This window comes from Prunus persica, chromosome G8 (assembly GCF_000346465.2).
Source record: "Prunus persica cultivar Lovell chromosome G8, Prunus_persica_NCBIv2, whole genome shotgun sequence".
Lineage (NCBI taxonomy): Eukaryota > Viridiplantae > Streptophyta > Magnoliopsida > Rosales > Rosaceae > Prunus > Prunus persica.
Genome location: NC_034016.1, coordinates 1363831 through 1376566, shown reverse-complemented (window position 1 = coordinate 1376566; position 12736 = coordinate 1363831).

The window sequence follows — 12736 nt, the reverse complement described above, 5'->3', positions numbered from 1 at the left end:
CACAAAGTTTCCTTCGAAACTTGGAGGGCACTCCAAAAATTATGGTCGGCTGTCTAATTCTCAAAAACGTCCCCTACAACTCCTTAACTGAGGTGGTGGCCGAGAGCAGTTGCAGTAAGACCCAAACTAAGGGGGGTGTATCCAATTCTAACTTTTAAAGACTTTTTTTGAGTGAATGACTTTTCTAGAGTTGACAAATTCTTAATGACTTTTACATACTTTATAAAGTTAAGTGACAAACTTTCATATACTTTTGTCATAGAGTTTTATAGACTTTTAAATACTTATTTTTATATTTATTTTACAAATAGCATTTATCTTTTATGTTGATTGAACTAGTCGGCATACATTGAACAAAAAATTAGGGAAAAAAACAATTGGATACAATTACATAAAAGCAAAGAATAGTTCTCCTTAACATTAGAAAATGATAAAAATGACAAAGTACATTTGAAAATGTACCATAAGGAAATAATTGGCGCTCAACTAGCCATGATTCAGTTTACAAAAAAGCTTAGCCATGATTCATTTCAATGACAGTGAATAAACCATAATACAAATTCCTTTTGAAAATTCCAATGCTCATTACCGTTGAGTTCCGTTATTATCTTGCATGGCATTTCTCCACATGTCAGAAGCTATACCAACTCTCCATTCATTACCGTTGTGATTCTTCCATTGATAATTACTATATCACACGTACAAATTCTTATTAATTGTGTATATTTTCATAATAGCTTATTGGTAAACTGCATCCAATGCACCTTTTAAATTTTTATTTATCAAATCTAATCACATAGACAAGTAACATATTCTTATCAAAATAAATAAATATTACTCAGTCATCAATAATATTTTATAAACACTCACAAATAAACAGAAATGGTTAGATTACAAAAGAGTCTATATTCCAGCAATTCTCCTAACCTAATATGTGGGATGTAAATATTATATGAAAAATTATCCACCTAACGAATTATGGGTAGAAAAAACAGTACCTAAAGAATAAATTAATGGGTTTAGGGGCAACAAATTATATAATAAAATATTGTATGCAAACATAGCATATGAGACAATCAATATAATAAAATATTTATATGCAAACACAGCTTTTTTTACTAATAGAAGAAATATTCATCAATATAGGGAAAGTAAACGTGTGGATGAGAAGAGAAGAAAAATATTCAATATTTTTTTACTAACCTGAAGGAAGTGGATGACAATGGGATACCAAAGTGGAGCCCTAACCATGAAGAAAAAAGATCTATCTGCTTGATGCTTGATATAACAAGGGAAGAAAGAATTGGAGACGTTTGGAGACGTTTTGGTTCTATCTTCTCAACTTCCCAATATTTTTCATAAAGTCTGGTGTAAATTAGCAAGACTTTTGGTAGTAAGAATTACCTTTAAAAGTATTGAAAAGTCATTTATTTAACAAAGTTTTTAAAAGTCATTAATATTTTGGATACCTCAAAACTTTTAAATACTCTTTAAAACTCACAATTGAATACAACTAAACTTTTAAAGACTATTTAAAAGTCACAATTGAATACCTTCAGACTTTTAAAGTCATTAAAAGTCATTAAAAGTTATAATTGGATACACCCCCCTAAGTCTTCACTTGAGCCTCCTGGCTCAGCTCCCTCCCACACGTGGGGGACTTTGCGCCTCCTCTATCTACATACACAGTGATTTCAGTTTCCCATTTAGGCAACTGCAACAATTAGGCCATTATATCTGGTCGTCATCGAAAACAAACCACTGTGATGAAAAACCTATGTGACGACAAACCCTTGCACTGGGAATTACTCGGGCGCATTGCGTGAACTCTAGGTAAACGTTCGCCCACTACATAATGTTTCAATATAAATTATTTATAACTTGTTATATATATATATATATATATATATATATATATATAGTCCTCTTCTATTGAGGGATCCTTCAAATAAAAATTCTTTGAGGGACGCCCTTTAGGGTACCCTATAATTTTTTTTTTTTCCAATGATCCAAACCATCTATTTTTTAAGTCACCATTCATAGATCATCCTTACAAAAAATTAGACAAATCGGGAACCGTTTCGCATCCAATTGCGTCCTACAAAATCAATGAACATGTGCTTCAAGAAAGTACTAAAATTTCAATAACTCAATTGAGTGGTCAAATGATATTGGATTCAAGTGATTTTGTGTACAGATGATCTTTGAATGAGTATCTACAAAATAGACGGTTTGGATTAGTGAAATACAATCCGGAGTGGGCCCTACAAAGGGTGTCCCTCAACTAAGCTGATTTGAGGGTATTCATGAGTTCACATAAGGTTCAAAAGAAAGGTACTTAAGGTATAGCAAAATACAGCTTAAGATTTAATCCATGGTAATGGAAAGCCTAACCCGATGATTCATTTGTTAGAAATATGCGCTAAAGCCAAACATGTGATCTTTCTTTATGGATATTTCACCATCACTAATGGGCAAGATCATAGGTTTCAAACATGATATTTGGTCTATTATCATAACAGTAAAACAACAAGTCCTTGGAATATGAAACAGTTTGAGAGCTATGCAATGAGATAGGATATAAGGAGACCTCTCGCACTTCCACATCATTTCCTAAACGTTCCCGGTCATAGGATTATCAATTAGGCGTTGATCATCTGTAAAGACTATTACACACTATATCCGCTTAATTGAGAGAATGACTAGTCTCAAATCATTGCGTGTAGAGACACTAAGATAAGTATAATTGCTTATAAGGACAAGTACACTGAACATGAACGTGATCAAACAACCACGAGTTCTAGCAGGGAAGTCTTACTCACATATCAAACTAGAACTCATAAGTTGCAATAGTGCAAACTAGTCCTCAGACATGAGACATCATAGCTGTCTTGTGAATGAGTTGTTTGGCTTTTCACTATAGGGCCATTGAAAGAAAAATGAATTGAAGGTGATTATCAGGATTCTCGACAAGCTCAAAGAGGCAAATGAATGTATAACAAGGGATCTCTGCTCTTAGCAAGGAGAGATAGTTCTCCAAAGATATGATTGGGGAATATTTGCAAAGTATCAGATATGATTAGAAAAGAAGTTTCTAAGCATAACCAATGTATCCATTTAAGTGAAAATTTCATATTAGGGTTTTGAAAAAAGTATTTTTACCTTGAAAATATGAATTAGGAGCATTGTAATAAAGAAGGACTTAATTGCACAGTAATTCCAACTTGAATAGGTTCTTCACCTTTTCTGATTAGCTTAGGCAGACATGGCATGCTGCTAGGTGTCAACCATGACTTGTGGAAGTCCTGTAAGGTTCGATTATAATTGGCCTTCGCTAATAGGAAGAATTAAATGGGGGATTTAATTCACAATCAACTTAGAGAAGTTGAGAAAATCCACTGCCTCGCTAAAAGGAACCTATGGATCTCACATTGAAAAATGTAGTTAGAGGAACAAATGAAGAAGAAGAAGAAAATTGAGAAACAAATGAAGAAGATAAGACGTTGAAAGTCAACCGTCAAAGTCAAAGTCAATGTGTTTGACCAAAAAGGTAAACTAAGTGAAACTATTCGGACTAATGATATGACTTAATGGTTAAGTCACAAATCATAATTAAAATGTTAATTGTGAAGTTAGTTTGACAGTTGCACTTGAGCCCAAGAGAGAGCCCAATACCACCATGGCCGAAATTCCCATAGGGAATTTTCTACTCATCTTTTGTATTGGCTTTATAAGCCACAATTTGGACCATTTCTCTTTAGGGTTTGAGCCTCTAAGAAATTGGGTTGTGGTGTTGAGAAGAAGGAGAAATCCTCTCCTCCACCTTTGCTAAAATCGGTCAACAAGAGGAAGTCTAGAACCTAAGTCCTTTTGATTTCCTTCTACATCCTTTAAACATTTGGTGTGGTGAAAGGGTAGCTACTTTGATATCTTGTGAAGAATCTCTACAAGATATGGAAGAATGCCTTTTCTGAAAGTGAAAACTTTGAGACCACCCAACAGAGCTTCATAGGTAAGAAAGCTTCATCATTTCCTCCCTTTTTTCTTTTGTGCATATAAGAGATTAGACCTTTAAGATGCTTGGCTAAAATTGGACATGTTGATGCAAAAAAGTGGTTTAGCACTTTCTGGGCTCAACTTAGTGATATTGGGCATTTGTTATGCTTTGGGCCTCGATGGAGCGTGTGATCTGCAAGACAACAAACGCTCGGTAAGGCCTTAGGCACCGGTGTGGTACCGGCCGAAGGCTCTCCGATGCTTAAGTAAGTACGGATTTAGAAAACTTAAACTGACAGATCAATAGGCTGTATGCCGTAAGCTCTTATTACCTCCATTTGGGGATAGTGGTCTTCTTTTATAGGCCTTGGGAGGTGTGTATATTGTTTAGAATTTCGATGTGGGACTGTAGACGTCGATTGCGGGCATGCCACGTGTCTTGGAGAAGGGAGTTGCCTTAATCGTTGGATCGGTAGGCAAGGTGCCGAAGGCCACTATAGCCAGGCTCAATCTTGTCCACTCGGCCGACCCTTATAGGCTGTTCATTTTGGTATAAACAGGAGTCCCCAAGTTTTCATCTGAGTTTTCTCGGGTGCGGACTTGATACCTTCTTCGGTAATCAAAGTATTGTTCTACCGTTCAGTGATTTAGAATAGGGTAATGCTTGATCCTTGTCCTTCTGTGCTTCATCCTTGTCCTTCTGTGCTTCTTTATTAGGAAGCAGACACCCAGGAACTCAAGGGTCGTTACTTCGAGGTGAAGTGATGAGAGTGAACAACACTCTGTCTTCTGTGTCCCGTGTGCTGTCAGGACATCTGTACCCAGAATGAGACGTGGCGTGTCCATTCATGCGGAGTAGCACTATTAATGCTCCGTTTGGTTTCCCGAGGCGCACCGTTTCAATCCCTTGCCCTATAAATAGGAGTGGCTCTGGATGAGAAGTTCACTTTGCATTCGTGAATGAAGCGAGAGCTCTGTCCAGGCGATTTTTGGCGAGGGCTAACGGCAATCAAGGTGATTTCTGACGAAACCAATCGGTAGTCAAGGCGATTTTTGATGAGACCAATCGGCAATTCGAGCCACTCTCCTTCATCCATAGTTCAAGATAAGGTACCATTCGGCACTCTTATTAAATACTTTTACTTATTCTGTGCATGTCCTTCCTTGGAATGAGCTAGACCGAACTTTGTGCAAGTAGGGTTTCGTTCGGTAGTCTGGTTGCCATAGGTAGCGATGTAGGTATCGGTATGCTAGTCTTCTGCATGGCCCTTAGTTTCCTTTTTCTGTGTTTTGTAGATGTCTGATAGTGAGTCTTTGTTCGAGAGAGAGCCTAATGCATTCAATGGGGAGTCATCGGACTATCATGGGGATACAAATAGTGAGGCCGTAAGCCTCGATACCGAGGGTGGAGAAGATACCGATGTCGAAATACTCGGTGAGGGGAGAAGCTCCGTTCCTACCCATGGCATCGGGAAGGGACTTATGACAAGGCGGCCAGTACCGTTGACTGTGGTGTATAGCGACGACAGTCATGCCAGTATGAACCAGCACTGCGAGTTCCATATGGGGGATACTCGGGTGCCAGATGAGCACACCAATCATCAATCGGAGACCTCTACCTCTGGCCGTGCCCTTTTTCTCAACCGAAGGTATCCATAGTTCATCGGGGAAACCCTAGGGTACCTATAGGCGTGCCGAAGGAGCATCTGTACGGCATAGACTATTTGGAGCCCAATAAGATGACCATACGGGAGCTAGTCAAGCTTCGTGCCTAGTACTATATCTCGGATTCAGTAAATATGAGGATCCCGGGTTCTACCGAGTCTCTCAACAGCCCAGAGGATAGTGAGGTGGTCTTTTTCACTGACATTCTTCTGCAGGGGGTTTGGTTGCCGTTACAACTTGTCGTGCAGAAGATACTTGCCCAAATCTAGTATGCTCCAGGCCAATACAATCCCAAATTCTGGGTGGCTTTGATGGGGGTGATTGTTGCAATTCTCCTACATGTATAGCGTCACCAAGTCCAAGAATGCCGATCATGGAGGTTGGGTTTAGGTCAACTGTCTCAGGGCTTCCGAACGAAGGCATTTCGTCAGTGCCGTGCCGACTTCTCAAAAGCCTTGGAGGAATCAGCGGGTGCTTTTATCTGGCTATTGGGAATTACCTTCTAGAATGCCCGTCCGTTTCCACATTCCCGCTGCTTTCCGATTTGCCGGTAGGTCATCAGCATGCCGATCAGTAGGTTATTAATAATTCTTTTATGATAGATTTTTAATCGTTTTATGTTTTTTTGCAGGCAAACTGAAGTAGCCAAACCCAACCTAATCCGAGATTCGGCAGGTTGATAAAGTGAGGCTGAAGGTTCCAACTGCTGACAGGGTATACCCGAGATTCCTCTTTATAGAGAACCTAATCAGAGCCCGCCTCGTCAGCCCTACCGAGAGTAAGTGCACTTTGTTTGTTTTGTAAGTTCACTTATGATATGTCGGTGTCTTACCGGTCTTTGGTTCGTACAGTGACAGATGCCAGAAGATCTGCTGAAGCCAAGAGGATGGATGAATCCTCCAAAAAGCGCCTCATGATGGGCCTGAAAGAGAAGAAAAAGAGACGGCAGCCGGAGGCAATCTCAGTACAAACACCCGAGGTTGATCCAGAGGATCAAACTCTTGTCGATCGGCTGAGGTAGCTGAGTGCCGAGCCAGTGCCCAGCAGTGCGGCTGAGGCTGACTCACCGTCGAGGCGAAGGCACGCTACCTAGGCTGCTGCCTCTATGGCGGCTAATAAAGCGGCCAATAAAGGTAGATATGGACGCCAAGCCAGTGTCCAAGTGTGGGCAGCAGACGGAGGCACTGAGGGCTGTCTTTGCTGCCAAGGGCGATGATGGCCCTGCCGAACCTATCAATATCGCTTGTCTACCGAAGACGGTCCAATTTGAGAACCACATGATCCTTGGTTAGCAAATGGAGTTGTCAGAGATCTAGGAGCTCCCGAAAAGGCTCCTTCGGGAGGGAGCTGGACGTGCCTTCCGTCTCTAGGCCTCTGTAAGTTTCCTCTAACCCCATTTTGTTTGCCATTAGCTCTTACACTTATTCTGACTTTTGGCTTTATCTTCCAGGCATTGATGGGCATGTGGCTGCCGAAAACGCCAAAAAGGCTTATGAGGATGGCCGTGCCAAGGTTACCGAGGCAGGCAAGGCTCTTCACGATCACGCTCATCTCTTGAAGGACAAACAGGCTGCCAGACGGCAAGTCAAAGCTTCCGAGGCCAAACTGGCAGAGATGAGGGTGGCTTTGGACGTTGCGGTGACGGTGGCGAAGGACGCCGAGGTGGTAAAGGAGACCGTGTAGGCGGCATTGGAGGAGTCTGAGCGGGCAAAGGCTGTAGAAATTGAGGCTGCCGTTCGGGAGGCGATCAGGGGTTACCGTCCGTTTGACGAGTTCACTGCCTTACTAGACAATGAAGTGGGCTCGGAGATGGTGGGTCTTCTCTACCGTTTCAAGCGGTTCAACCCTGGGCAGAAGCTGAGCCTAAACTTTGCTGCCGATCCACCCCCTCTACTGAAAGGCATTACAGAGGAGGTGATCGAAGACTATGAGGGGGAGGATGCTCCGGAAGTTGCTACCGCCGCAGAGGTTCGCGGCGAGGCTGCTGCTGATGATCAAGGCTGCCGTTGAAGGGGCTACCGTTTGAACTGTCATATTTTGTAATTTGTAATTTCATTTTTATTTTGTACTTGCCATAAGGCAGTTTGTCCCGAACACCTTGATGCCTAGGGCATCTATTTGAATTGATGTTTAACTGTTTTCAACATTGTGGCTAAGCTCACGAATCCTTCTTTCTTTTATTGTTGTCTGTTTGACAAACTTTTATTTACTTCCGGTTAGATTGCTGTTGCCGATGGCTAACACTTTTGTAAATAACTAATCCGGAATGTATTGTCGGTAGGATTATGATTTAAACAATTATACTGCCGAGGGCTAATTAAAGCATATTGCCAAGTGAACCATTAATCAGTAAGCACTTTCAGATGATAAAAGGCATCCCGATCACTTTTCCACTACCGAAGGTTAGATGAAATACCATTGGCAATCTCCCTTGTGGTGGCTCTTACCATTTATTATTTTTTTTGTTACCGAAGGCAATATAAATAAATTGACCCAGTGTTTTTAATAAACAATAGAGCCGTAGGCTTTTCATTTAAATGATGCCGAAGGCAGGGGTACATGTAGATCGTTGTTTTACAATTTTAACCTGCCGTTGGCTAGGGAACCTTACTTGTAGTAATACTTTAGATGTTCGACGTTCCATGGGTGACCGAGGGTCTTTCCATTGGAGTTCTCAGTTGATATGTTCCCGATCGGAGAATATCGATGACTTAATATGGTCCTTCCCAGGAAGGTCCAAGGGCCCCTTCCGTGGGGTTCTTGTTAGAGAGACTTTTTGCATGACTGAGAGACGTGTTGCTTATAGGTTTCATTCCGAACGTTGGCTTGCGCTCTTCATTCCTTGATCAGGTCAAGGCTTAACACAAGGGCCTCCTCATTCGCTTTTGGTGCGAAGCTTTCTGTTCGGTAGAAAGGCTAGCCGATCTCCACAGGGACGACGACTTCCGATCCGAAGGCTAGAGAAAAGGGGGTTTCCCTAGTGGACGTTCAGAAAGATGTCCAGATGGCCTATAGTTCTTCGGGAAGCTTCTTCGGCCATGCACTCTTGGCATTGTCGAGCTGCCGTTTCAATAGTTTCTTGATGATCTTGTTTATTGCTTCAACTTGGGTATTTGATTGGAGGTAAGCTGGAGAAGCGAAAAACAAATTGATTTTGAGGCGAGTGCAGAACTGTCTGAAGAGTTCCAAATCAAACTGCTTATCGTTGTCAGTGATAATTGCGTAAGGGATACTGAATCGGCAGCAAATGTGAGTCCAGATGAAATTTTCCATTCTAGCTGCTGTTATAGTTGCTAGAGCTTCGACTTCGACCCATCTGGTAAAGTAATCCATAGCTACCACAACATACTTGACCTGGCATTTACCTTGCGGCATTGGGCCAATGAAGTCCAGTCTCAACTGGGCGAAAGGCCATAGGCTTACGATCGGTGTTAAGGGCTCAGCAGGGATGTGGGGTACACTACCGAATCATTGCCATTTGTAACACTTGTTCACTAGTGTGTTCGCGTCCTGATGCATAGTTTGCTAGTAATACCCCTACCAAAAGGCCTTATGTGCCAGCGATCGATATCCAGAATGGTCACCCTATACGCCATCATAGATCTCCCAAAGCACGTAGTCCCCTTGTTCGGTAGTGATGCATTTTAGGTATGGCGTGGTATAGCCGCGCTTATACAGGATACCGTTGATAACGGTGTATCTTGCCAATGGGTACCGTAGCTTCTTTGCTTGGGCTTTGTCATTAGGAAGGGTGCCGTTCATCAAGTAAGCGTGTATTGGTGACATCCAAGTGTCCTCGTAAAGCACGGCACATACGTCAAACATCGTAGTGCTTGGGTGAGTTAATATCTCTATCGAAACTTGTCTACCGACTTTGTCTTCTATTGATGAAGCTAGTCTGGCGTGTGCATCAGTCTGTTTTTCGATCTGGGTACCTGTCAAATCTTGTAAGCCAGAAACTTCTGAAGTAGTTGGTGTGCTGATGATAGGTAGGTTGACATGGATACATCCTTGGCTGCAAGATCGGCAATCACTTGGTTTATGATGAGTTGGGAGTCGCTGTGGATGCTGATCTGCCTAGCGCCCAGGCTCTTGGCCATCCAAAGGCCGGCTAAGAGGGCTTTGTACTCTGCTTCGTTGTTAGACGTTCGAAAGCTGAATCAGAGGGCATATTCCATCTTCACCCCATCTAGAGCGGTAAGTACAAGGCCAGCTCTGCACCCTTGCTGATTTGCCAAACTGTCACATGCAGGATCCACACTGGAATTGAAGGATTGAAACATATGGCGCTCGGCACCATAGTTTCTTCGACATCGGTACGTGAATCTGCCGGCTAGAGTGTTATCGGAGGTATGAGCTCAGAGATGAAATCAGTGACGGCCTGTCCTTTCTCAGTAGGTCTTGGCTTGAATTGTATGTCAAACTCTCCTACCTCGATTGCCCATTTGATCAATCGACTGGATGTTTTCGATTTTTAGAGCACTTGCCGAAGAGGTTGATTAGTTAAGACTGTGATTTCGTGCGCCTGGAAATATGGACGAAGTCGTCGGGCTGAGATAACTAGAGCCAGGGCTAGCTATTCTAAGGGAGGATACCGAAGCTCTGCGCTCTACCTACTCTGGTTTGCATATTAATACTGAGCTGACGACAGTATTAGATACCGAAAGGTAAAGAAACAGAACCTCCCTTAGGAGGAGTTTTGACAACAGGGGTGCTTTGCTCATGTAGGTCTTTAAGTTTTGAAATGCCTCGTCGCATTAGGCAGTCCATGCGACATGATGCTTGCCCCATTTCAAGGCTTTAAAGAACGGTACACATTTATCGGTGGCTTTGGAGATGAAGCGAGTTAAGACAGCGACACATCCGGTAAGACTTTGAATGTCCTTTTGTGTCTTTGGCCTCTCCATGTCAATTATGGCCTTGATTTTCTCGGGGTTTGCCTCGATTGCTCTCTGACTGATCATGAAGCTGAGGAACTTTCCGGAAGACACGCCGAAGACGCACTTCATTGGGTTTAGCCGCATTCGGTACTTTTTCAAGATGTCAAACATGAGAGATAGGTTGCCCAGGTGCTTTCCTGCCGTCCTACTCTTTACCAGCATATCGTTAACATAGACTTCCATGATACTGCCGATATGCTCAGCGAAGATTTGGTTGACAAGCCTTTGATACGTTGCCCCCACATTCTTCAGGCCAAACGGCATGACGTTGTAGCAATTCAATCTTTTGTCCGTGATAAATATCGTATGTTCGCTGTCGGCAGGGTTCATGAATATTTGATTGTATCCCGAATATGCATCCTTGAAACTGAGAAGCTCATGACCGGCAATGGCGTCTACGAGCTGGTTGATTCGGGGTAGCGGAAAGCTATCCTTTGGACATGCCTTGTTCAGATCGGTATAGTCTTGGCACATTTGCCACCCACCTTTCACTTTCCAAACCATCACAGAGTTTGCCAGCTATGCTGGGTACGTGGCCTCCTTGATAAAGCCTATAGTCTGGATCTTGTCAACCTCAACCTTCATAGCTTCATACCATTTGGCATCGTACGAACAACGTTTTTGACGCACAGGTTTGTAGGCGGGGGAGATGCTGAGCTTATGGCTGATGATCTCTGGAGAAATTCCTGGCATATCGTCATACGATCGACCAGGTGAACACTTCCGAGTGATGTCGTAAGAAATCAATAAATTCTGTTCGAAGGGATGGGGAGAGTGTGATGCTGATTTTGACATATCGATCAGGCTGCCTATCGTTTAACATTACTGTTTCCAAATCTTGGTGGGTTGTGCCTGAGGAGTTGGCATTTTTTCTCTTGGGTCATCGATTAGCCCCGTACCATTCGGCGCCCCTAGCACTGACATGGTCTCACTTGGCAGTTTTGAGGCTACCGATTTGAGAGCTGTGGAGTAACAAGTTCGCGCGCTAAGCTGGTCCCGTCGGACTGCTCAAGTGCCGAAGCTAGTAGGGAATTTCATCAGCAGCATATGCGGGGACAGGTGCGCCTTGATTCCGGTGAGTGTCGTTCGCCCAATTATGACGTTGTATGGCGTTGGGCAGTCGACAATGAGGAATTGGTCATATATCATAGTCTTTCGTAGGGAGACACCGAAGGCGACAGGCAAACTAACGCTGTCGACGGGTTGAACCAAGTCCCCAGAGAAGCTGAGCAGGGGCGTCAACTGCTGATTGATGTATTCCTAATTCTCGAAATGCGTCGGCAAAAATTACATTTACTGAACTTTCGATATTGATCAGCACCCGTTCGACATCGAAGTCGGTGATTTATGCTTAGATGATCATCGGGTCATCATGGGGATAAAGGATCCCTTCTTCTTCTTCCTCGCAGAATGTGATGGGTTCCCACCTAACCCTCGGCGCCTTATGATGCCGGTTTACCTCTATGCTGAAGACCTGAGGGTATTGCATTGCTCGAACGTACTGCTTACTCGATCGATTGGATATACAGGCGAGTACGGGTCCTCCACTGACGGTGCTGATCATGTTGATATGCCGATTTACATTTAAAGCTGGCGTTTGTTATGGTCTGGCAATGTACTGATCCAGTTTTCCTTCCAGAATCAAACGCTTGACGATTTGCCTTAGATTATAGCTGTTGTGCTGATGGTATCGACCGAACTTCTTGGTATCCCGATTGTCTTGTCGATTGGGTTTCTGGTTAACCGGTTTGGGTATTATCTCTTGCTCGTTCATTAGAACGGCTTCGTAGGTAGTATTCAACAAGGTGACAACTTCCTGACTGCGGTCATGATTCAGTAATGGCGCTCAGTGGTCGCTGCGACTGTATTTCCCATTTTCCTTCTTCGGGTATCCTTGCCTAGCGTCAGAATTGTCTTTCCATTTTCAACTTGCAGGGTACCCATCAGTCCTTTCAATGGGGAGTAGGGTTGCCCCTGTGCCAAATAATTCTTTAATGCCGATTCCTCTTGCCTGGCCGAAGGCCTGGATTTTGAGTTGAAGTATTCAGCCTTTGCGTGGATTGCTGCTTGCTTCATCAATTCGTCATAGGTGCGCCAGTTGTTACTGTACACCAGATACCTAAAGTGTGAGGACT